This window comes from Plectropomus leopardus, chromosome 13 (genome assembly GCF_026936395.1).
Source record: "Plectropomus leopardus strain MGB_pleo_1.0 chromosome 13, ASM2693639v1, whole genome shotgun sequence".
Classification (NCBI taxonomy): Eukaryota; Metazoa; Chordata; class Actinopteri; order Perciformes; family Serranidae; genus Plectropomus; species Plectropomus leopardus.
Genome location: NC_142188.1, coordinates 8,755,818 through 8,783,084, shown reverse-complemented (window position 1 = coordinate 8,783,084; position 27,267 = coordinate 8,755,818). Strand labels below are relative to the sequence as shown.

The 27,267-nt window shown below is 36.6% G+C and overlaps 1 long non-coding RNA gene across 1 annotated transcript in view; it reads right to left on the bottom strand.

Annotated features, from left to right (window-relative positions):
- The window catches only part of LOC121954394 (uncharacterized), a 70,900-nt gene that overhangs the window by 30,965 nt on the left and 12,668 nt on the right, over window positions 1–27,267 (bottom strand). The window contains exon 4 of the long non-coding RNA XR_006106574.2: window positions 7,534–7,590. This is a non-coding gene — a long non-coding RNA (uncharacterized LOC121954394). The remainder of the gene's footprint in view (window positions 1–7,533; window positions 7,591–27,267) is intronic.

Sequence of the window (27,267 nt, the reverse complement as noted above, 5' to 3'; positions counted from 1 at the left end):
TTCAGGTGTTTTCACCTGTTTTTGGGACGGGTCATTTTTTGACTTTTTCGCCATACTATAGCCTTGCTTTTTGGGTCATTTTTTCAACACGCCATATTATGGTGTTTTTGGCTGTTTTTGCAACATTCTATACTATGGCATGTTTATGCATGCTATTTAATGTGTTTTTCAGGTGTTTTCAGCTGTTTTTAGGACAGGTCATTTTTGAATTTTTCGCCATACTTCTGCCTTTCTTTTTGGGTCATTTTTCAACCTGCCAAATTGTGGTGGTTATGGCTGTTTTTGCAACACCTGGTGCTATGGCATGTTTCTGAATGCTATTTAATGTGTTTTTCAGGTGTTTTCAGCTGTTTTTGGGACGGGTCATTTTTTGACTTTTTCGCCATACTATAGCCTTGCTTTTTGGGTCAATTTTTCAACATGCCATATTATGTGTTTTTTGGTTTTATTTGTAACATTCTATGCTATGGCATGTTTCTGCATGCTATTTAATGTGTTTTTCAGGTGTTTTCGGCTGTTTTTGGGACAGGTCATTTTTTGACTTTTTCGCCATACTATAGCCTTGCTTTTTGGGTCATTTTTTTCAACATCCCAAATTGTGGTGGTTATGGCTGTTTTTGCAACACCTGGTGCTATGGCATGTTTCTGCATGCTATTTAATGTGTTTTTCAGGTGTTTTCGGCTGTTTTTGGGACGGGTCACTTTCTGACTTTTTCGCCATACTATAGCCTTTCTTTTACTTTTTGGGTTATTTTTTCAACATGCCATATTATGTGTTTTTTGGTTTTATTTGCAACATTCTATGCTATGGCATGTTTCTGCATGCTATTTAATGTGCTTTTCAGCAGTTTTCAGCTGTTTTTGGGACGGGTCATTTTTTGACTTTTTCGCCATACTATAGCCTTGCTTTTTGGGACATTTTTTCAACATGCCATATTATGGTGTTTTTGGCTGTTTTTGCAACACTCTATGCTATGGCATATTTCTACACGCTATTTAATGTGCTTTTCAGCTGTTTTCAGCTGTTTTTGGGACGGGTCATTTTTTGACTTTTTCACTATACTATAGCCTTGCTTTTTGGGACATTTTTTGAAAATGCAATATTATTTTGTTTTTGGCTGTTTTTGCAACATTTTATGCCATGGTGTGTTTCTGCACGCTATTTAATGTGTTTTTCAGCTGTTTTTGTGACAGGTCATTTTTTGACTTTTTTGCCATACTATAGCCTTGCTTTTTGGGTCATTTTTTCAACATGCCCTATTATGGTGTTTTTGGCTGTTTTTGCAACATTCTATGCTATGGCATGTTTATGCACGCTATTTAATGTGTTTTTCAGGTGTTTTCAGTTGCTTTTGGGACGGGTCATTTTTTGACTTTTTTGCCATAGTATAGCCTTGCTTTTTTGGGACATTTTTTCAACATGCCATATAATGGTGTTTTTGGCTGTTTTGCAATGTTTTATGCTGTGGCATGTTTCTACATGCTATTTAATATGCTTTTTAGTGGTTTTCAGCTGTTTTTGGGACAGGTCATTTTTTGACTTTTTCGCCATACTATAGCCTTGCTTTTTGGGAAATTTTTTCAACATACCATATTTTTGTGTTTTTGGCTGTTTTTCCAATGTACTATGCTATGGCATGTTTCTGCATACTATTTAATGTGTTTTTCAGGTGTTTTCGGCTGTTTTTGGGACGGGTCACTTTCTGATTTTTTCGCCATACTATAGCCTTGCTTTTTGGGTCATTTTTTCAACATGCCAAATTATGCGTTTTTTTAGGGTTTTTTGCAACATTCTATACTATGGCATGTTTCTGCATGCTATTTAATGTGTTTTTCAGGTGTTTTCACCTGTTTTTGGGACGGGTCATTTTTTGACTTTTTCGCCATACTATAGCCTTGCTTTTTTGGAATTTTTTTCAACATGCCATATTTTTGTGTTTTTGGCTGTTTATGCAATGCTCTATGCTATGGCTTGTTTCCACACGCTATTTAATTTGCTTTTCAGTTGTTTTCAGCTGTTTTTGGGACGGGTCATTTTTTGACTTTTTCGCCATACTATAGCCTTGCTTTTTGGGACATTTTTTATAACATTCCATATTATTGTGTTTTTGGCTGTTTTTGCAACACTCTATGCTATGGCATGTTTCTGCACGCTATTTAATGTGCTTTTTAGCGGTTTTCAGCTGTTTTTGGGACGGGTCATTTTTTGACTTTTTCGCCATACTATAGCCTTGCTTTTTGGGCCATTTTTTCAACATGCCATATAATGCTGTTTTGGGCTATTTTTGCATTGTTCTATCCTATGGCACGTTTCTGCACGCTATTCAATGTGTTTTTCAGCTGTTTTCAACCTTTTTTGGGATGGGTCATTTTTTGACTTTTTCGCCATACTATAGCCTTGCTTTTTGAGACATTTTTTATAACATTCCATATTATGGTGTTTTTGGCTTTTTTTTTGTAACATTCTATACTATGGCATGTTTCTGCATGCTATTTAATGTGTTTTTCAGGTGTTTTCACCTGTTTTTGGGACGGGTCATTTTTTGACTTTTTCGCCATACTATAGCCTTGCTTTTTGGGTCATTTTTTCAACATGCCAAATTATGGGTTCTTTAGGGTTTTTTGCAACATTCTATGCTATGGCATGTTTATGCATCGTATTTTATGTGTTTTTCAGGTGTTTTCGGCTGTTTTTGGGACGGGTCACTTTTTGACTTTTTCACCATACTATAGCCTTGCTTTTTGGGTCATTTTTTTCAACATGCCAAATTGTGGTGGTTATGGCTGTTTTTGCAACACCTGGTGCTATGGCATGTTTCTGCACGCTATTTAATGTGTTTTTCAGGTGTTTTCAGCTGTTTTTGGGACAGGTCATTTTTGACTTTTCGCCATACTATAGCCTTGCTTTTTGGGTCATTTGTTCAACATGCCATATTATGGTGTTTTTGGCTGTTTTTGCAACATTCTATGCTTTGGCATGTTCATGAACGCCATTTAATGTGTTTTTCAGGTGTTTTCAGTTGCTTTTGGGACAGGTCATTTTTTGACTTTTTCGCCATACTATAGACTTGCTTTTTGGGTTATTTTTTCAACATGCCATATTATGGTGTTTTTGGCTGTTTTTGCAACATTCTATGCGATGGCATGTTTCTGCATACTATTTAATGTGTTTTTCAGGTGTTTTCAGCTGTTTTTGGGACGGGTCACTTTCTGACTTTTTCGCCATACTATAGCCTTGCTTTTTGGGTCATTTTTTCAACATGCCAAATTATGCGTTTTTTTTAGGGTTTTTTGCAACATTCTATACTATGGCATGTTTCTGCATGCTATTTAATGTGTTTTTCAGGTGTTTTCACCTGTTTTTGGAACAGGTCATTTTTGACTTTTTCGCCATACTATAGCCTTGCTTTTTGGGTCATTTTTCAACACGCCATATTATGGTGTTTTGGCTGTTTTGCAACATTCTATACTATGGCATGTTTATGCATGCTATTTAATGTGTTTTTCAGGTGTTTTCAGCTGTTTTTAGGACAGGTCATTTTTGACTTTTTCGCCATACTACAGCCTTGCTTTTTGGGTCATTTTTTTCAACCTGCCAAATTGTGGTGGTTATGGCTGTTTTTGCAACACCTGGTGCTATGGCATGTTTCTGAATGCTATTTAATGTGTTTTTCAGGTGTTTTCAGCTGTTTTTGGGACGGGTCATTTTTTGACTTTTTCGCCATACTATAGCCTTGCTTTTTGGGTCAATTTTTCAACATGCCATATTATGTGTTTTTTGGTTTTATTTGTAACATTCTATGCTATGGCATGTTTCTGCATGCTATTTAATGTGTTTTTCAGGTGTTTTCGGCTGTTTTTGGGACAGGTCATTTTTTGACTTTTTTGCCATACTATAGCCTTGCTTTTTGGGTCATTTTTTTCAACATCCCAAATTGTGGTGGTTATGGCTGTTTTTGCAACACCTGGTGCTATGGCATGTTTCTGCATGCTATTTAATGTGTTTTTCAGGTGTTTTCAGCTGTTTTTGGGACGGGTCACTTTCTGACTTTTCGCCATACTATAGCCTTTCTTTTTACTTTTTGGGTTATTTTTCAACATGCCATATTATGTGTTTTTGGTTTTATTTGCAACATTCTATGCTATGGCATGTTTCTGCATGCTATTTAATGTGCTTTTCAGCAGTTTTCAGCTGTTTTTGGGACGGGTCATTTTTTGACTTTTTCGCCATACTATAGCCTTGCTTTTTGGGACATTTTTTCAACATGCCATATTATGGTGTTTTTGGCTGTTTTTGCAACACTCTATGCTATGGCATATTTCTGCACGCTATTTGATGTGTTTTTCAGCTGTTTTCAACTGTTTTTGGGACGGGTCATTTTTGACTTTTTTGCCATACTATAGCCTTGCTTTTTGGGCCTTTTTTTTAATAACATTCCATATTATTGTGTTTTTGGCAGTTTTTTTCCCCAGATTTTATGCTATGGCTTGTTTCTACACGCTATTTAATGTGCTTTTCAGCTGTTTTCAGCTGTTTTTGGGACGGGTCATTTTTTGACTTTTTCACCATACTATAGCCTTGCTTTTTGGGACATTTTTTGAAAATGCAATATTATTTTGTTTTTGGCTGTTTTTGCAACATTTTATGCCATGGTGTGTTTCTGCACGCTATTTAATGTGTTTTTCAGCTGTTTTTGTGACAGGTCATTTTTTGACTTTTTTGCCATACTATAGCCTTGCTTTTTGGGTCATTTTTTCAACATGCCCTCTTATGGTGTTTTGGCTGTTTTGCAACATTCTATGCTATGGCATGTTTATGCACGCTATTTAATGTGTTTTTCAGGTGTTTTCAGTTGCTTTTGGGACGGGTCATTTTTTGACTTTTTTGCCATAGTATAGCCTTGCTTTTTTGGGACATTTTTTCAACATGCCATATAATGGTGTTTTTGGCTGTTTTGCAATGTTTTATGCTGTGGCATGTTTCTACATGCTATTTAATATGCTTTTTAGTGGTTTTCAGCTGTTTTTGGGACAGGTCATTTTTTGACTTTTTCGCCATACTATAGCCTTGCTTTTTGGGAAATTTTTTCAACATACCATATTTTTGTGTTTTTGGCTGTTTTTCCAATGTACTATGCTATGGCATGTTTCTGCATACTATTTAATGTGTTTTTCAGGTGTTTTCGGCTGTTTTGGGACGGTCACTTTCTGATTTTTTCGCCATACTATAGCCTTGCTTTTTGGGTCATTTTTTCAACATGCCAAATTATGCGTTTTTTTAGGGTTTTTTGCAACATTCTATACTATGGCATGTTTCTGCATGCTATTTAATGTGTTTTTCAGGTGTTTTCACCTGTTTTTGGGACGGGTCATTTTTTGACTTTTTCGCCATACTATAGCCTTGCTTTTTGGAATTTTTTCAACATGCCATATTTTTGTGTTTTTGGCTGTTTATGCAATGCTCTATGCTATGGCTTGTTTCCACACGCTATTTAATTTGCTTTTCAGTTGTTTTCAGCTGTTTTTGGGACGGGTCATTTTTTGACTTTTTCGCCATACTATAGCCTTGCTTTTTGGGACATTTTTTATAACATTCCATATTATTGTGTTTTTGGCTGTTTTTGCAACACTCTATGCTATGGCATGTTTCTGCACGCTATTTAATGTGCTTTTTAGCGGTTTTCAGCTGTTTTTGGGACGGGTCATTTTTTGACTTTTTCGCCATACTATAGCCTTGCTTTTTGGGCCATTTTTTCAACATGCCATATAATGCTGTTTTGGGCTATTTTTGCATTGTTCTATCCTATGGCACGTTTCTGCACGCTATTCAATGTGTTTTTCAGCTGTTTTCAACCTTTTTTGGGATGGGTCATTTTTTGACTTTTTCGCCATACTATAGCCTTGCTTTTTGGGCCATTTTTTCAACATGCCATATAATGCTGTTTTGGGCTATTTTTGCATTGTTCTATCCTATGGCATGTTTCTGCACGCTATTCAATGTGCTTTTCAGCTGTTTTCAGCTGTTTTTGGGACGGGTCATTTTTTGACTTTTTCGCCATACTATAGCCTTGCTTTTTGAGACATTTTTTATAACATTCCATATTATGGTGTTTTTGGCTTTTTTTTTGTAACATTGTATGCTGTGGCATGTTTCTGCAAGCTATTTAATGTGCTTTTCAGCTGTTTGCAGCTTTTTTTGGGACGGGTCATTTTTTGACTTTTTCGCCATATTATAGCCTTGCTTTTTGGGACATTTTTCAACATGCCATATTATCGTGTTTTTGGCCATTTTTGAAACATTCTATGCTAAGCCGTGTCTTTGCAAGCTTTTCTTTCTGTTTTTCAGCTATTTTCAGCTGTTTTTGGGACAGGTAGGTTTTTGACTTTTTCGCCATACTATAGCCTTGCTTTTGGGGCCATTTTTTCAACATGCCATTTCATGGTGTTTTTGGCTGTTTTTGCAACATACCATGCTATGGCATGTTTCTATACGCTATTTAATGTGCTTTTCAGCTGTTTTCGACTGTTTTTGGGACGGGCCATTTTTTGACATTTTCGCCATACTATAGCCTTGCTTTTTGGGCCATTTTTCAACATGCCATATTATTGTGTTATGGGCCATTTTTGAAGCATTTTATGCTATGGCGTGTCCTTGCAAGCTTTTCTATGTGTTTTTTTTGCTGATTTCAACTGTTTTCGGGGTGGGTAATTGTTTTAGTTTTTCGCCATACTATAGCCTTGCTCTCCTTTTTTCAACATGCCATATTATGGTGTTTTTGGCCGTTTTGTCAATATTCGATGCTATGGCATGTTCCTGCACACTATTTAATGTGTTTTTTAGCTGTTTTCAGATGTTTTTGGGATTGGTCATTCACTTTTCTTGTCATACTATAGCCTTGCTTTTTGGTTCATTTTGTCAACATGGCATATTGCGGTGTTTTTGGCTGTAGTGTGTTATGTTACCAGGCCACAGTGACAGAGACAGGCAGTTCAATGGGATCAGGAAGATGAAACATGATGTCAATTTGGAGTGGCACAGAAACTGAGAGCAGATTCTCAGAACAGTAGGACAATGAGCTCACAATCACTGTCATCAGCAATGCAGAGACACAGACAGATACATAATGAAAAATGGTCTGATTACATAATGCAGAACTTATAAATATAAGTTACACATACATAATATCTTGTAATCATTATAACATGTCATATAAGTCATTATAACAAGCTTATTATGATATTTTTAATGAAGCTAATCTAATCAGGTTACTGTAGAAAGATGTTAAATATTGTAGCAAACTAATCTTTCCTTTAGCAGGGGTTGGTGTTTTTGTTATAATGTTTTTAAGAATTATCTAAAAACAAGCCCTTGCCAGGAGGATAGGCAGTAGTGATTCGGGAGATACCATTTTAGGTAACTACCACATTGGAATACTCACATAGAATTACTACAAAATAAAAGCAGTCTGAGATAATTGTTATGTAAATTAGCAAAAACATGAAAATGATTGTCATTCACAAACAGTTACTGACCTTATCTTTAATGAAGATTTATGGCTTTGCTGATCACTTTGTTTTTATAAACTTAGTCTGAAAAAAGAAGAGGAAAGACAGAACAGGAGCAGCTCGGATTATAAATAAAAGGCTTATAAACATTAGCTAATCCATACTAGAACACCATCTGAGAACTCTGATAATTTATATAAACTCTCCTGAGAGTTACCAGAAATGAAGCACAGGAACAATATGCAGAACCAATAATAAACTCCAGATTTTGATGCATCTGCTTGTTGTGACTGTAACTCATCAGTGTTGCCAGAAGCCATTATAGAGAATTACCTCAAGCTGGCCATTGCTTCATATCCTGTCATTAACTCTGCCCTTTTTAATGCTTGATTTAATGTATTAAAGGATATTAAATCCCTGTTTATTATAGCTTTGGACAGTCTGAGGATGCTTGATAAATTGTAGCCTAGGTTGTTCCTTGTGTTTTAGCTTCTTTAGCTTTATTTTTTGGGAACTGAAATGTGTTTCTTCTCTGCAGGTCTGCAAAAAGCGCATTTTTATTTGTGAGCAATAAAAGCTGATAGTTTATTGTGTTGGACTGTGTGCCGTTCCAGCCTGCTGTATTTTATTTGCTCAATGTAGGCCAATCGCGCACTTAATGATGCTCTATACTACCTGAGCAACACTTAATTCAATTTGTCACCTTATGTTTAGATACGTTCTTCCCAGTATTCCCAGTATTTTTGGGTTCTTTCTGCATCCTAACATTGTTTTTCTCTCTTTGTGTTCCAGCTGAAATGTTGCTGAGTCAGTTTGGGGTCATGACATCATCATCATGAGATGGGGCGGCGGGTAAGCGGCGACCACAGGCAGCGACAGAAGATGTGGTGCTGTGTGTCGTGGTTTGCAACTGCTGGTTCTTGGCAAAAAAAATATGGTGCTGCGGAGTTGCCTCAGGGAATAATTTGGCCAAATGTTGAAAGGAAGTACAAATTCAAGAGGTTTGAAGGGGCAGTAAGTACAATTTTTTTATTGTCGCATTTCACCAGATGACCATAAAACACCTGCAGGAGGTTGATGGTGTTGTTAACTGTCCAGGTGCTGAGGTTTTTTGGCTTTCCAAACTCTTTCCTGCTTGTGGGCCGTTTTGGAGCAAAATCTCCACACCCAGTAAAGTCGTGCAGATGCTATTGAAACCACAGCTGGTGGTCAACACAGTGAGTAAAAGATTACTCACACTCTGGGGTAACATAACTCTTTTTATATGTCGTGAAGAGAAAAGCTGAGAAAACCAGTTAAACATGTTTCATTATTAACATTTTTAGTCATTTACAGGCATGCAAGACTTTTTATGAAAAAGACACAAAAACGAGTTGGGATAAAAATCACATTTTCATGTAAATAAGACTGTATTATAGTTTTATTTCTTATTTGTATCTGCGGCATTTAATTGTATAAATACTGAAACTATATTTTTTACAATTTTAAATTGTATTACAACAGTAACATTCATTAGTTCCCTTTAAGTTATCAGTTTTAAGTGTCATAAATTTCAAACTTTGTGTGCCTATAGCTTTTCTCCTTTCTCTCTGTCTGTTTAAAGGCCATTATTACTCAAAATATTAAAAATTAGGCAGGTAAAAGTTTCAACTCCAACATTAAACTTACACTCATGACAACATTTTCTGAAACACCAACTACATGTGGGGGGCACAATGTTGCTGCTTGTGTGTTCTGGCATTACAAACTGGCACCACTGGACTGATTTCAGGAGTAAAAAAGGACCAGCTGTGATACATTTGTGTGACTAAATGTGGGAAAAGGGCTGAAGAGATGTGACTACAGTACTTCAACACAAACAAACAAAATTAAAATGCAAAGATCTACATTTGTTTTTAAATATTTAAGATAATAATCTTAAATAATCTTAAATCTTGAGTACTAATATTAAATGATAGATGTTTTTAATATTGATAGGATTTACACTAAAAATATGTTAAAACATATTGTAGCATTAATTCAATGTTTTTCAAAACGTATAAAATTTCATTGATTTTATTTGAACAACTGATTGGATTCAACAGTTGATTAATAAACTGTTCCTTAAAATTGTGTCTCAGCGTGGCTGCTGAGTAACGCTGCAGTGTTTTAAAACTGGTATACGAGTTGAGTGAGTTTCATGCCCCCGGGTTGAAAAACCACACATTGTTAAATTTTAAAATGTGGTTATCAGTGAGAGCATGCATCATCACTGAACGATTTCCTTTTCGAGAACACATTTTGTGTAGTCCTGAGATTAACTGAATTTTCTGTCTAAGAAAAACTGGTTTTTGGGCCTCAAAATGAATGAATACACCAGAAAATGTGTTTGTTCAGAGGACTGACATTTGTTTTCCAGTGCTCTGTCAGCTGGCACAGTTAACGCTTTCAAGAGACAGAAAACAGTCATAAAATACCACATTTTGGCCCCAGTGGTCACTGACACTGTGTCCACACTAATGCAGATTTATAAACAACTTTTATACAAATATCTGTTTTGTTTTCTTAAATGAAAAATAACTGCAGCTGCAGCTGTAATGTAGTTCAGTAAAATGCAATGCTTTTTTCTGAAATGTGGTGGAGTAGAGTTATTAAGTACCACAAAACTGTACTTAAAGGTCCAGTGTGTTAGATTTAGGGGGATTTAGTGGCATTTTGCACTGAGGATTTTGGGTGTTTTCTTATGTTTTATTTTTTTATAATTGAGTTTTTTTATACTGTTCTTTTTTGGGATCCCTTTTTTTTTTTAATAATAGATTTTTCCACATTGGATACTTTTCATACTTTAAGTACTTTTTTCCTGAATATACTTACTTTTACTTTTAAATGCAGGGCTTTTATTTGTAACAGAGTACTTTTACAGGGTGGTATTAGTACTTTTACTAAGTAAAGGATCTGAATACATCTTCCACCACTGATGATGGGTACAATGGAGAGGACAGGGACAAATAGCAAAGCTTCTTTGTGTGTATAGTTATGATTTATAGGTGGGGGAGTTCAAGTGACCCCTGTAGGAGCCCACAGTTTGACCAGTGGCCTCCAGATTATTTGAGTTTGAGATCTCCGATTTAGGAGCGTGTCTCTGTCTTTATTCTGAAGATATTGTATTTTTGTAATCACAAAATCTCATCAGCAGCAGCCTGAAAAACAGTGATAAGAGATCAAGAGTGAGATAAAATTGCTGACAAAAAAAAAAGGAAGAGAGGAAGATGGTGTGTGTTGGTGCCAGAGAAAGCATGTGAACTAGGAGGAGCGGGAGAAAGACCAAACAGGAAAGAGTGTGTGTGAAAGAGAGCAAGCCGGGGTGAGTCAGGGAGAGAGACAGGAGGAGGAGGGGACAATATATTTGTCTGCCTATAAAGCTCAGCATGTTTTGGGATTTCAGGTCTGTGAAGTTTTGCAGAAGTGAATCCTGAGAGTAAGAAACAATACACCAATAAAACATCACAAACTGTGGAAGAGGCCTGCTGTTGGTGGTGTGTTTGAAGGAGAATGAACTGCAGTTCATGTTTCTGTAAAGTACATTTAGGATATGCTCACATACACGTTTGGTTCAACCGGACTGGCGAGAATATTTCGAAACTAAGGACTCAAACTGAACTCTTAACCACAGGAAGAGTTGTTTCAACGATAGTGGACAGCAAGTAAACAAAACTGTATTCTGCGTCATATTTACTATTCTCAATTAGATTATAAAATGATGCACTTTAAAGATAAATAAAATTGGATCTGCTAAAATGATAAGATGGACACAAGGTAAATGTACTAACTCTACATTTTGAAAACAACCACAGAGAGACACAAAACAACCCAAAGAAATCTATCTCAATGAGACACAAAATGGCTATGAGACACAAATCCACACAAGATGCATTATGACAACAAGGACTTACGACAACATACATATTTTGTAATGTATATCTTTTAAATTGAGAGTTGATGTGTTTGTTTTGGATTTTAAGAATTAGTTGGTAGTAGTATTTCAGAACACGACTTTTATGAGCATATCTTAAAGTACAGTATAGGTTAGATAAGGTCATAAATGTGAACAAATATACACAAGGGTTACTGCGAGTGTTTATAATCTGCAGAGGTGAGATGATGTCTGTAGGGCACTAAACTTAAGTTTAATAAGCTTTTTTGAATCAACTGTTCTTTAGATCTTAAACGATAACTTTTAGCAATAACTACAGTTTTTATGCCTTTGTGCTGGTGATAGCCATGGCATTATGTTCTCATGTTGTCCATCCATCCGTCAAACGTATATCCGGCCCATTCCTGTGAACATGATATCTCAAGAATGCCACGATGGGATTTTTTTTTTTCAAATTCAGCACAAACGTCTACCTGTACTCAAGGGTGAACTAATTAGATTTTAGTGGTTGAAGGTTAAAGTTCAAGCTCACTGTGACCTTGTTTGTCTCATTCTTGTGAACGCAGTATCTCAAAGACACTTTGAGGGAAGTTCTTCAAATTTGACACAAAAGTTGAAGTAGAGTCGAGCATAAACTGATTAGATCTTGGTGGTCAAAGGTCACAGTGAACTTACATTTGTCTCATTCTTGTGAAAGCGATATCTCAAGAACATCTTGAGGTAATTTATTCAAATTCGGCACAAACATTGCTTGGACACAAAGATGAGCTGATTAGAATTTGGTCTTCAAAGGTCAAGGTCACTATGACCTTGCATCTGTCTGATTTTTGTTAATACAAATTGTGAAGATGACCTTGACGGAGTGCCCTCCAATCTGGCACAAACAACTCAAGATTGTACTGATTTGAATCTGGTGGCCAGATGTCAAAGGTCAAGATCACGGTGCCCTCATACAACCTATTTTTGAAGGTGTTTCTTGAAGGTTCTTCAAGAAACACCTTGAAGTTGCTGATAGTGTAGATCCTCTGTGTTTGAAGCAGTAACTGAACTGTAAGTGCAACTTGACTGGTGTGTGGAGGCACACATCCAAATTTCTGATTTTGTAAATATTTTATATTTTGTATCAAAATCTGTCTTTTTGAATGCTGGAAATACTATGTTATGTCTGTTATAAACTCAGTGGGAAATATGTGACTCTACGCTTCTCTTTTTCTAACAGCAAAACGGCCAGAAACCCGTCAAACACGTCAAGCAAGAGAAGATGGTCACGTTTTTAACCTCCCTTTATTTTACCAGAGAAATATCCACATTTATTTGATTTCTTCTTGAAAAGGACTACACTGTATTTGTATGCTGAAAAAACATGGATGCATAAACAAATCTATGGTGATTGTATTGAGTTTGACAATGCAAAGGAAAAAAGCATTTAGCATTCAAAGAATAAAAATCTTGGGTGGCCCTGGTAAACTGTGGCGTTTTTAACGGCTGAATATCAGATATAATCAGACCCACAACACCATTAAGTGAGTCAACAGTCTTGGCAGCTTGATGCTGCTCTACAGCTTTGCAGGACAGACTGGAACAATATGTCTCTTTGTGGCTTTGGTTTGATCTGGTGACCTACGTAGAGATTAGATGTGACATGCAAGGGTAATAGCTAAAGAAGAGGCTGAATTTTGGACATTTTTATGAGGTCAACTGAGGACACACACGCAAAACACATCAAGAGCTATTAATGTCCGCATCTAGTGTCATTTTGTCAAATTTTAAATTTCTTCATTACCTTGGATTATGATTAATACCTGAAAAACTGAGATATAGCAAATGTCAGGATGCTAATGCACTAAACTAGGATGGTGAACAGCATTTAGTTCTGCACAAAATGTCGTACATACTAATTATCATAGTTAGCCTACTGTTCTAGCGGTTAGTGTACATACAAATCAACATACTTAATATGTGTAACCCTACTTATGTACTAATATAGGCTACATACTTAACTTGCATGACTTCAGAATGGCACTGCTCAGGTTCATGATTTGCCTTTTTGTTTGTTTGTTTGTTTGTTTGTTTCCAAGATCGTTCTGGAGCTATTTCACAATCATCCATAACTCATTTTAATTCTTTTCAGAGTTATGAGCCTCTCCATTTCCTTGGTGCATTGCCTTGTGCGAAATAAGTGTCAATCCACAGCACACTGAAAAGTTGACCACATTTAATATGCACACCTTCTGCTTTGAGTATAGGCTACTTCACTTATTCTGTTTTTTAGTGTAAAGCTACTATAAAGCCTACCAAAAACAGGGTTATAGAATCAGTAAGTAGGATGGATTTTGGCTGTTAAACTCCTGTCTGAAAATTAATTGGTAAATGTTTGACTTGTTTTTGACTTGAGTCTAGGTGCGGGGCAGGCAGTAAGACTTGCAGGGAGGCAGGTAGATGACCCAGGTGAGGCTATTGTAACATAATGCCCTGATAACGATGAGTCACTGGAGTGGATTTTTTTTTTCACTGTAGACGTCAGAAGATAAGAGGAGAGTAAACAGATTTTCATCAAGATGTACTTCACGTGATCTCTGGCACCTGGACGTCTCAGTGCATGTGTAAATGTTTTCTTCTTTTTGTTTTTGTTTTTTGATACGTTTATTCACACATACTGCCTTTTTTCTCTCACCTTTGTACACTCAATGAAATTTTAAAAACATAATTGTCGCTTGCACTTGTTAGGGATCTTTAAAATGAGCAGTTGAACTTTTTTGTCAACAGTACGTCTTTAGTGGCGACCTCATGCTGCACAAGTGGGTGTAACCAAATGTTGCAGCCAAAAGACGTCACAAAAGACGTCAAATAAACTTGCAAACTACACTATCAACCCCCAACAACTTGTTTCAGCAGGGATTACAATGATGATGCTGTACCAATCCTGAATCTGCAGCATGCACGTGTAACAAATGTCATTAACAGGTGGCTCAGTCAATTGCACATTGCTGGGTAAATACTTGTTGATTCACTTTTTAACCTCGGTGACTTCCAAGTAGGAGAATTACTGCCTGGGAATAAACAGTGCCACTACCCGTAATACTTGTTTTGACTCAAAATGATTTTATTGAAGAATTTTGAAGAACATTTAATTATGTTCACAGCACATAAACAGTCTTCTTTTTTCTCTGCTGCTGTTGTTTGTCAAGGTTTTTTTTTTTTTTGTTTTGTTTTGTTTAAGCGAAGGCCTGCTTGTGGCTCAAGAAGAACATTTAACATTTTATAATAACTGCACGACAAATAAAATGACTGATTGCAGTCAGTTTATGTCACATTATGACCATAGGTGCTGCAGACTCACCAGCAACATGTAGTCAGTTTCATTTTACACCCATGTTACATTCTGTTTGAATAGCCTATGACTTGCTTTATTTCAACAGGTTATTCTGTGAATTATGTTCATGTGTGGTCCCTCAAAATATCGTTCCATAAGCCCTGTTTTTAACTTTGAGCACCTGTCCCTCTAAAGGTCTCTGCATGGCCCTGGCTAACTGCGATCACCTGTCTATTTCAGCCCACCATTAAAAACTTTTGTTTTTACATGCACTGATTACTTAAATTAACAGATTAGTAAAATAACTAGAAATACCACCATGTGGTTGTATGCCTCCTTACAAAATCTAATCAGCTCATCCTTGAGTCTACTTGAACATTTGTGCCAACTTAAAATTCATAGGTTTTCCTGAGAAATTGCATTCACAAGAATGAGACAGACAAAGCCATGAGGACCTTTGACCTGTGAGTGACCTGTGATGAATTTAACTATTTCATTGTCTTGTCCAAGTGAGTGTTTGTGTCAAATTTGAAGAAATTTATTTGAGGCATTCTTGAGATATCCCATTCACAAGAATGTGCCGAACAGATACATACGGATGAACAGACAACTTGAAAACAAAAAAAAAAAAATAGTGCCTCCATGAAAAGTGACACACAGGTAATGCAAATGTATTCATTAAACTTGTAAAAAAAAATTAAAAAGATACCTCAGCCCCTTTTAATTATAAAAACTCTTGATATAAGTATCAATATCAGTGACCCTGGCCTTGGTCCTATGTAGCGATGGTGAGACGATGCCTCAAACTCTTTCAACCTGCTGTGATTTTAGGGGAAACATTTTATGCTACTGAGTCATGCATTTGCCAACCAAGAAATTTTGAACAGACAGGTCTAATATGATTTAAAATTAACATTTAATTGAACCTTTTATGAAGTGTAAACAGTTCACCTACTCTCTATAAATTGTATTTCTCAACATGACAGCCAACAGTAAATACTCAGCTTTGTTTTTATCTGCAGGCGAGCTGACTAATTGTGATGTAACTGTGCCGAGCTGCTGTACAAAGTCTCATCTTGTTTGTTAGATTAGAACAACTGAAACAGACTGTAGTGTTCATCACAAAGACAGTGTTACATAAACATAGAAAACGAATAGCCTGTCGGATCATTTTTAACATTGTGATGACAGCCAATTGGAGTTTAAACATGCACATGGGATCACTAAAGGTTAGAAACTTTGCAGAGTAAATGGAGAGTCTGGATGGTTTACCTTGTGTCCGTGACACTCATGAGCAATTATTTCATTTTTCTTTTGTTCAAAAATGTGTTTGTCTTCTCTTAAGGAGGAGATTAGTTTGCATTTATGCTTCACTGGACTATACAAACTGTATGCAGGCTGCTGCTTGTATATGTGTGTGTGAGTGTGTGTGTGGCAGCGCCTCAGGCTTCTGTGCAGCGCTGACTGAGAATACGCCCAGACATGTCTAAGAGTGACTTTGACACACACACTTCTAAGTACACACACACACACACACATATGCACAATCACACTCAAATCGACTGCTGCTGAGACACACACACAGAACATGGCAGACACACAAACACACACACACACACACACACACACACACACACACACACACACACACACACACACACAGCTTCCTTAAACACGCACACACACAGTCATGCACTGTGGTTAAAGCCAGCTGCTCAGCTGGTTTACAGCCCAGATAAGACAGACAGTTCTGGGTTCAGCCTCACTCTGACACCATGGACTCACTGTTCTGGTGAAATAACAACAATGACCTCAAAGACATCTAGCAATACCTGCAAGCCGTCCCCTTTAAAGATGATATTAAAATGATGGTGACAGAAATCTAACATATACCAAATATCCACATGGTGTAATACAACAAATGTCATCATCATCATAAATCCACCTGCTGATCAGAGGAGCTCTGTGCAGTCTATACGTAAGGTCATTCGGTAATTATGGTAACATGGAAAAAGGTCAGCATGCAAGTGTCTCTGCTAAACAATGAAAAAGTGTGAAAACAGCTTTGTGTTGGACTTATGTTTTATGTGTAATGGCCACACTGTTCCTCATAGAAGTAGACAGTTTGTTTTTGTCCTGTCTGTGGCTTAGTACACACTTATACGTACATGGGTATATTTAAGAACGTAGCTATCTTTAATGCATTTTGCCCTTTTTTCCCACAAGCAGCTGGGTACAGCGTTGGAGGCGGGGCCCTGTTAATTCCTATCAAAGTTGCTTAGTGGTGCATGAGGCCAAAAACAGAAAAGCTTGATTTCCACAAAATACATTAACCTCAGTCTTCCGCATCGTGGGTCTATACAGGAATCATAATATAGACTAACAGTGGACGAATGGCTAGTCTCCGGTTTGGTGTCAAGCTAAGCCAGTTAGTTCTTCCAGACTTTCGAAATGTTGTCAGGCAACATATTAAATCCTGATAGTAAAATGAGTCATTTTGCAAGGGTTGTGACGCTCCAAAAAATGTGTTTACTGATTTACTGATTTATATTTCCCAACATAAGTTGTAATTCCATGTTTGGCCACTATGTCAAATTAGCTTTAAAGCCCGGGGCTGTTCCTTGGGGTCTGGTTTTAGGTCACTGAAAACTGACCTTATGGAAATCTCCTTCCTGAGTGAAATTTTTTAGAACTGTTTTCTAACATTCGAGTGTGCGCTGTTCCTTGTCTACTTGAGGTGAGGTGTTACGAATGCGGTAACAGTTCATGCAGTGGTGAAAGTGACCAAAATGCTGCCTCTAATCGTGCCAACAAGACTTTATACATGATTATACAAAAATGTGAAGATACTCTTCCACTTTATCAAGGAATGGAAGTGTCAGACTGCAAAGCGGTGAGGGTCATATCGCTGCCTGATGGTTTAGCATGTTCTTGACAGTGTTGCAATCATTTTTGAGTTTCCAATCTCACAATTTTTATTTTATTTTTTACAACAGGGCTTGTGTGGACTGGATTTTGTTTTCTGAACAAAGGAGAGAAAAACCCTGTTTAAAATTATCTGTGTACGTGTGGGATTATGCCTGCACCACTCATCCTGTGTTGGCATAAGCTGCAATTCATAGCTCTTCAGTATTACACACAGTCCTTAATGTGGTCAAAGTTCAGAACTGCTACATGTAACTCCACAGAAATCATGTAAAGGGGAAGTGCCAGAAAAAGAAAACAAGAAATAAGGTTAAGTGGAACACGTTTGTATTTCCATTTACTTTCTCTCACTAGCTAAAGCTCTTATCTGACTGAGCATTAAAAAAAGGAGAGGCTAATCAGCTCCTTGCTCAAAGACACAAGTCTTTTTTTTAAATACATGTGAATTTAGTGTGTGAATTTGTATTGTTTAATTCACAAATGAAGTTACTAAATCTAAGGAAACACAGCTGCCTCCATGGAGAAAAACTGCATTTGATGTGCGGTCAGATTCTCACATTTAGGCTAAAATGATTTTTTTTTTTTAAAGCATTTAAATTATTCATGTACATTCAGTGTCTTCACACTGTAATCCATTTACACACTGTAAACAGTATAAATCGGATTAAAGGAGGTTTTTATATGCAGATGTTAGTTAAACATTTAATTTTACGTGGAAACACATGGAGTCTTAAAAAAAGCACCGTAGGCCAATAAGTATTTGGACAGTGAATAAATGGACAAACCTAAACTCAAAACCATACAAAGATGCCACAGAGCACCAGCTGAAGCTGATTCGTCAGAAACATGTTGCTTGAGAAGCAAAAATGCATCTTATTTCTCTAAAAACATGCTTCCTCAATTCCATGATTCCTCTCTCCTTGCATGTTAACTTGGTGAGACTAAAGTGTGAAAAAAAGACAACAGTGAGGGAAACGTCGATGCCATCAACAGTTGACCCAACAGTCGCCCAGAATCTTTGACAGTTTCCTCAAAGAGCGGAGCCTCCCTCTGCCAAATCTAACTGTACAACTGTTTTCTATAAATGCTCACTTCCCTGACCCGTGTGTCTCTAAATGAACTGTAGATCACATGAAATGCATTTGCAGTGCATTACTGTGTCTGTAGAACTAGCAGCAGACACATCTGGCAACAAAAATGGTGATTCACATCAGTTTCATCCAATCAGACATTCATAGGGTTATGATGTGTTTGTGTTTCATCAGTCTAAGGAGTTTTTTTGTCCCGATGTTGGTCAAAAGCAGTACAACTGGTCATGAGTCAGCTGAGGGAGGGGGTCACGATGGTTGGAATATGTGAAATATTAAATCAAAGTGAAACAACGATGTGATGGGTTGAAATAAAAGTTCTGAAACCTTAAAGTATGGTATGAAAAGTGAAACTTTAGACTGTAGATCTCCACTGTTATCCAAAATATATTAAATTCACATACAAAAACTCAGTGTGCTGACTTTGGGATGTGTTTTATTCAGCTTTTCTAGTTTGATTTGAGATCTGGTACGACGACAACATTGCCACAATGAAAACCAGTGGAACCGGAAAATAAGTATCTACATTTTCCAACTTTTCCAACGGGCTATACACTGAATAATATTTTGTGGTGTGTTGATCAAAAATCATTTAAAAAATCAAAATTGAAGAAATATTACATTTCTAATAAAATATCTTTGCTGTTGCAAATTAGTAGCATGTAGGCTGCACATAATTTAGACACAAAGTTGGACTTCCACCACTTGTACTATGCTACTTAAATTGAGATGTGAATGTAATTTGCCAGATATACGCTGTTAAAATACTTCACCCCCAAAATGATAATTTGTACAAGCATATCAATCATTCATCCTATGTTACATTAAATTATTGATGATTTCAGTAATTGGTGTCACATTTAATAATAGCAAAACTATATTAAAAAAATCGGTTCAGAAAATCAAACAAACTTCTCAAGTTTTTGTTAAAACCTTTCTATTTAAAACACTTTCACCTATAAATAGTGGACATGGGTGAGTACATGCTTTGAACTCTGCTTGTGCACTCCATTGAGAAGTCCTGGTCCATTTTACGTGTTTAAAATATGTTGTGCAAGGGTTTATAAACACATGTTTTTATATAGCCTAGTTTTGCTGTTGTTAAATGTGGACCCCTTTACTCCAATTTATCAAGAATTTTGTCTGCCTTTCGGTTCTTTCAGCGTGCAAAAAACAAATTCTCAGGGTAAGTGATTTATTTGCAAATGATGATTTTGTGGCCTCTGCATGCCTTTAAATTCTGTCTGCACGCCTGTGTGTCTTGCCACACTAACACATAATGTTGCTGCATTCTCAGATCTCAGCTATTAACATAAAATATGTGTAGGCCTACCAATAGAAATAATAGTTAATACAAAGGCAATAAATCTCAGATCTAACAAATCAGAATTGACCTTTAGAGAGTCAATTACTGTATATTTTATAAATCCCTTTAGGCTCCCTGGCCTGTTGTCATAGTTCATAGTCTAATAGATAAATCCTAGTGAATTAATCAGAGCTTATTTCTTCCCTTTCTTTTTAATGTTGACACTAGTGGTTGAGCAAAACGTGCAGGACACAAAGAGGAGTTACGGTGTAGGAGAAACCACCGACACTCAATGTGGCCTCTGTGCATGAAAGGAAAACTGCTTCATATCACATAAATAATAATAATAAATCCAAAATTCCCAACAGTGTTTGAATTATTTACCTATTTTTAACTTATTTAAAAACATTTCTAGAGTGAAGCTGCATCTCCAAATAATAGATGGCTACCTGCAAAAGTGGCGGTACAGTCAGTGCAGTTTATTCAGTGGGAAATAATTTGTATATATTTGCTTGTCATGGAAATTTCATTTTACAGATGTGACCACTTGTCATATATTTGATGTGATGCTGAATTGTTGAACATGAGAGAAACTTTTTTGTTAACACTAACTGAATGGAAAGTGAGTCAAATCTTGCCCCGACATGTGAGAAACCACATAAACACACTAATGTGACACAATGTGCTATTTTGAAAGTAGCTCAGCAGATAAGATTTGCATCGGTGGTGTGGAGCATGTATAGTGTGGCATCTGCATAAGTTAAATGTCAGATCTATTTTTGATACTGCCTTGTTGTTTTACACAAAGTCACGTCTTATGTTTACTTTTTGTGATGTAAAAGTCAATTGAGGAAAGGTTTCATTACAATTCATAAACAAATATAATGGCACTCGATCAACATTAACAATATTTAAATTGGGTAAAATGTAAAAAGTATAGAAAGGCAGTGTTTCTTCCCTTGCACTGTCACAAATTAATTAAGAAAACTCGCAAAAAGGGGCTTAGCTTAGGTTTGAGACAGCTGATGTCAAGCTGCATGTGAAGGGTTAAGAGTTTGGTTAAAAATGGAGAAGCTCACACGTCAACACACACACACACACACACACACACACACACACACACACACGCACACACACACACACAGTCTCAGGAACATGCTGTTTTTCTTGCAGACAAAACGGACATAAGGAGGCCATGTTGAAACGTGAAACTGCACAGTCATACTCACATTGACGTAGCTGAGTATGATATCATCAGGAAGTGTTGCAATTCTTGTCTTGTATCCCTGATTCTGCTCTCTGTGCATTTAATTTGTTTATTCAATGTTATGTTAATGTTAAAGTTATGTAATAAATCACGTCCTGATGTTTTGTGAATTCATCAGTATACATTTGCTAAAACACGAGGAACATTACTGCGTTGGGGGGTTATGTGAAATGTATTAAATTAGAAACTTTATCATCTGTGTCAAATGAAAAGGCCACTTACAGCCCTGTTTCTTATTTTTAGTGATTGAATTTAAAGTTTATGCTCAACATTAGACCAGTTCAGCACAAAATAAATTATACTGCCACACACTAAGAGGAGCATTGGAAATGTAAAGTTTTGTAATAAAAATAGGAAAATAATTAGGTCTCAATTTCAACAACAAAAATCCTGCAACAGTTTATCAATACTCATGTGTCCTCATTATTAAGGATTTAGAATAGTCTGATCTTGAACTCTGCTCATATAATAAAACTATTTAGGCTCCCTGTGGGGGTACTTAAATGGAAATATGAGCAGACAAGTGCTGAACAATACAAGAATGAGCTATAAAAAAAGCAGAAACATTAAAGTAATAGAAACAATACCACAGGACAGAGAAATGAGAGTGTTTTGACAATTTTGAGTTAACTTCGAGTATAATATGAGAGAGGGGAAAAGATTCAATACTGTCTATGGATTTACAGTCGCATTTGTAGTTAGGCATGAATTGCTTAGATTTAGTGATAGTTTTATAACAATAGGTGATCACGTTTTATCATAAAATGTTTCACTCACGTTTTAGCATAAAATGTTTCATGGTACAACAAGATAAACAGTGTATAAAAGAAAAGTTTCCTGTTATAACATTATAGGTTTCTATATTGTAACAACATGAAAATATCTCACTCTTACATAAAAAAAAAAAAACATGTTATGGCTTCAATCACATGCATGCATGCAATCCCCTTTTTGCTATTTGGCAAATAGTTAATTAACTATTTGGCATAAATAGTTAATTAACTGTCCTTTAGCTCATGATCAATTTTTCATCAAAAACCTGGGCAAGTCCATGAGTCCATTTTGACCACTTGATCTCCATGCCAAATTTAAGCCTCCTAGGGCAAAAACTGTGGCCACCAAAGGGTATGGAAATGTTTTTGAACTGACTGACTGACCAACCAACCAACCGAAAGAGCAAACTATGGAGCTGCTGGTCACAGCTGATAAACTTTTCTTGTTTTAACATTTTTAACATTTATTCCTAAATGCGGTATGCTATTTGGTGGTAAGGCTATGATCTGGGACCTTTCCGCCCTTCCATGTGCATACGTGGAAAGCATGAGGCAGAGAAAACAGCAGCAAGGACCCCCTTGGGTACAGAACAGAGCAGGCATCAATGACAACACAAATTATATTGATTTATCAAAAAAGAGCACAAAAGAAGGAGCTGAGTTGCAGTTTAAATGGGGTGCCCTGCATGAGATTTTCCAATTGTATGCATAGAAGGGAATCAGGTGATCCTTTAGCTGACCCCCCTTTATGAATCAGCTGATCCATCAGCTGATTGGGCTGCTTGAAATCAGTTGATGTGGTTGGGATGTGAGCTGAGCTCCACTCTGTGGTCTACATGAACTAATACCATGCTCATTTAATGGTTGCTTGTTTACTTCCACTCATAACATGGATTAGTTTAAAGATGAAATGTGTAAACATGATTTTTAAAAGTGTTTCTTATTAGAAAACGTTAGATTCACAAAAATATAAAACCTCTATGAGTGAGTGCTTAAACAGAATACATAAACTGACTTTTAAAGTGACACTCATCGCCATAAAAGCAAAACTGACCTTCGGCTACTACAATCTTTTACATCTTGTGCTCTTATCTTGTCATACATTTGAACATGATCTGCACACACCCAATTATCTGGTTGACCTTCAAAGTTGTGCCAAAAAATAACTTCATTATGTGTATATCTTTTTCCCCATTACTGATTTGTGCATACAATGACTAGCCTTCCCCTCTCCCTCCTTCTAAACACATCCACTAAATCTCTGTTGTGTTTATATATCTGTACAAGAATAGCCCAGCCAATCACAGGAGACAACAGTTACAGGTACGCTGAATCATCACCCAATCAAATGAGTCACTATGGTTAAAATTAGAGGCAGAAATCTGATTGGTGGGAAGAGATTTGAATCACTAGGCAACAGTTCCCCACTGGTGGAAATGCTAACCAATGACAAGTGTTTAGGAGGGGGGCAAAAAAAAATGAATGACTGACTTCTACTTAAAAAGAAAAGTGGAGAACATTTTTGACTTAAGCTTATATTAGCTCATATTCAGCAGTGGATTAAAAGTTTACAAATCAAGTGACAAATATTCCAAACAAATAAGCGTTTACAATTCCTGATAATCTAGAGCTATTATAATACTTCATACCTTTCAATGTCAACTGACTTTTGGGGAATTTGCATTCCTGTTAATCCAGGTGGAAGAGTCCTTGTCTGGCTCTTTGGTTAGAATTACACTCTTAAAGTGTAAAACAAACATTCATATTTTAAGTTTCTTGTATCTGGGTAAAGGCCAAATGAAATTTAAACCACTTTGATTCACACTGAGCTACATCTATGAGTCTCTGTTGGCTATATCACACCGCTCATTGCAATCAATATTGGTTTTCCTGTGCTAAATGGAAACCAGTCAAATCAGGGTCATTCCAGGGACAGGACCTGAAGTGCTTTGGTAACTGTAAGAAGAAGAGTAACTTCTGAACTTTAACAGTTTAGTTACAACATTAGCAAACATATTGCTAACTCTCCATAACCTTACACAAACACAAAAATGATTGTATAAATAAAATTGGAAATCATATTTGTGAACTACAAGCAAAACAAAGGTTTTATCATCTTCAGTGTCTCTATACAGCTCCTTAAAGCATCCTACAGACTGAAATTTTAACAATATTATAAGCTAAGTGCAAGTTACACTGTGTGACATGGATAAACGTGGGTACCATATCAATTTTGATGTATACAGACTGTACAATGACTGCATGAATTGCAGGCTACAACGTACATCTATCAACTTCAATCAGCAAGAACAAAACTTCATCAGAGTGCTGAATTAGCATAGGGGTACTGATTTAGGAAATGCTCCAGATGGTCATATTCAGCGGGTTAGAATATACAACCGGTGAAGTTGTTTGGGTTGGAGGACTTGTAGCAGATCTAAGACAGAAAGAACCAATGGAACCATTCTTGTGTGAGTGAGAACCATGTGATGCAGTTGAAATTGTCTAAAAAATACAGTAAAAGGACCTTGGGTTGAGATTATAGTATCACATATAAAGACCTCATGGTCAAAAAAATAAAGTATATATAATAAATAAAGTATATATAAAGTATATCATAAAGTATACTTCATGGAGAAAATGGCCAAGGAGGTCTTTTAGTTCCCATAAACCAATATTCATGACATTTTTTTAAAAATTCTGTATGTAGAGAATTTGGTAACAGAACATGACCGTCCCATACATCACAACGCTTCACATTCATGCAGCAAAAAAAAGTTTGTTGCTCAGAAATGGCATGCCCAAACTCAACCTTCAACGGCTCTCAGCTTCACCTCAGTTTTCCACTTTCCTGTCCCACATTTTACCCACATAGACCAGAATTTACAATGAGCCCGCAACCTGCCAATCACAACCCCACCTCTGCAACCTCCAGGCTACCACAGTCCCAGAAACATCCATTTGGCGCTGAGCAGGCCTTAATGTTGACTCTCAAGTTTCAGACTTCCTTTTGACACTGAATGCACCTGGTGAACAAAAAGCTAACTCTTTCTTAATGCCACCCACTTTCTCCCACACCAGATGGGATTATTTTGACGTCTTTGTTTCAGCAGACGTTTTCAGTTGCAAAAGTTTCCATTAAACAATTTGTGGTTCTGAATAAACACTAAGCTTTCGTCCAAAGAGGCAGCTAATGAGAGCCATATCCAGGCTTTCTCTTCTCTGTTTGATTTCGGTTTTGGTGGTAAAAATGAAAGTACGGTGGAAATCTCAATAAATCTAAGAAAAGGAAGAATAAAATTTTGAATTTGTGCGGTAAATTAGATTTTTGTTAGCCTTGAAAATGAGCCATCATACATTTTTGAAGTTCTTGGTTGACAGGACTTTATGAGTAATCTCAGTTTTTTATTGTTTGTTTTTGAGCCCAAGTTACACAATGAGTTGACTCAACTGACTCAAATAAAAACTTTGCAGACAAGATCTTGCAATCTACAAACCCTTTTTTTATACTTTTGATTAAGGTACTGAAAAACTGAAAAGGATGCAAAAGATGTTTATGAAGAGTACAAATTAAACCCAACTTACTGCCAAGGAGGATGGAATAAAGACACCATAGAAAAGGTTGGTGCATGATTGTTTGACCTCAGTCTTTATGATATGTTAATGAAGTTTTTTAATAGGCAGGATAAGTCATCTGTGTTGTGACAGCACAACAAGGCTGGTGTATTTATTCTCTGTCTGAGGTCTTTGCCCAAAACGGCATAAGTGATAACATCAGTGAGGTTGCTCCAGTTTCAGTGGAAAATCCCACAAGCCAACACTGGCAATACATGGGAAGTGTTTTTAAACTGAGCATTTCATAGAAATAGACAGTTCCTCAAAAATTCCTCTGTTCACAGACAACTTATAAATAAATTACTGACAAACTAAACTACTAAACTACTGACAGGACATAAAACAAAACTTTAAAAAACCAAACCAGTGTCCCAGTTGTATCATGCAACATAACGAGCACTTTTTATTCACAAAGATTTAAACTGTGGAAATTTGGAGGTTTGGAATTTAAAAAGCCTGGTTCAGATTCCCTAATCTGCCCTGCCAAGTTCTCCAAGCAAAAGAACAAAAGGCAATATTGGGGCTCAAAAATGACAACCCAATGTCCACAATAAATGTTGGCACTGAAGGTTTCTGAAAACCACAGATATGTTATATTTATAGGATATATAGCATATTTGTTAAAACTTTCAACATTACTGTGGTTAAGGTGCGGTTAGGTTTAGACAGAACAAAAAAAAAAAAGAAAAAAATTGGTTGTGGTTACGAAGAGACCATGTTTTGGCTTAAATAACCACATCAGGTGGCACACACACCACTGGACACATACCATTAACTTTATTAAGAAATACCTACATTTGGTGGCACAAACACTGTGTGAAACAGTGATGACATGCAATGATATGCTAAAATCCACCCACTATTGTGCTCCAACGCTGCTGGATACACAGCAATGGCTTGCTAAAAGACATCCATATTCAGTAGCACAAAAGCCACTGGAAACGCAATGATGAGTCACTAAAAAAATCTTTGTCATCTTTGTCTTGAACAGTGGTCTGCAGTTTAGTAATCAGCTCCAAAAATCCAAGATGGCGACAGCCAAAATGGCTTCAAAATGGTGAGTCAACAAACTATTGGGCAACTTAAGGTGGCCATGTCCATTATTTTTATACAGTCTATGCAGATGACAACATAGAAAGTTTCTAAAGGAATAGTTGAACATTTTGGAAAATATGCTTTTTCACTTTGTGATGCAGATGGCTGTGTGCTGGACTATTTCTTAGCCTACAACTGCTCATAGTCAAGGAATGCAGAGCGTTTACATGGACACGAATAACCTGTTTGTGATGGGTTTTCTGGAGTATCCCGTTTATATGTTCAAACACATGAACACCAAATTCTGTTTATGAGAAACCTGAATATGCTAGATGGAGTTCTCTCAAAGAAACTGGGAAACATATGCAGAATGTGAATAACCCGATTTCTCCACGCTCCAACCACAGTTATAGCCAAGCAAATTTTGTAAAACTGCATCATTTTAACACTTCTTTTTTTGCACAGATTAAACACAGGAGAATGTGTTGGCAATGAACTTAAGATGTGTCAGTAGATGGATTTTGCT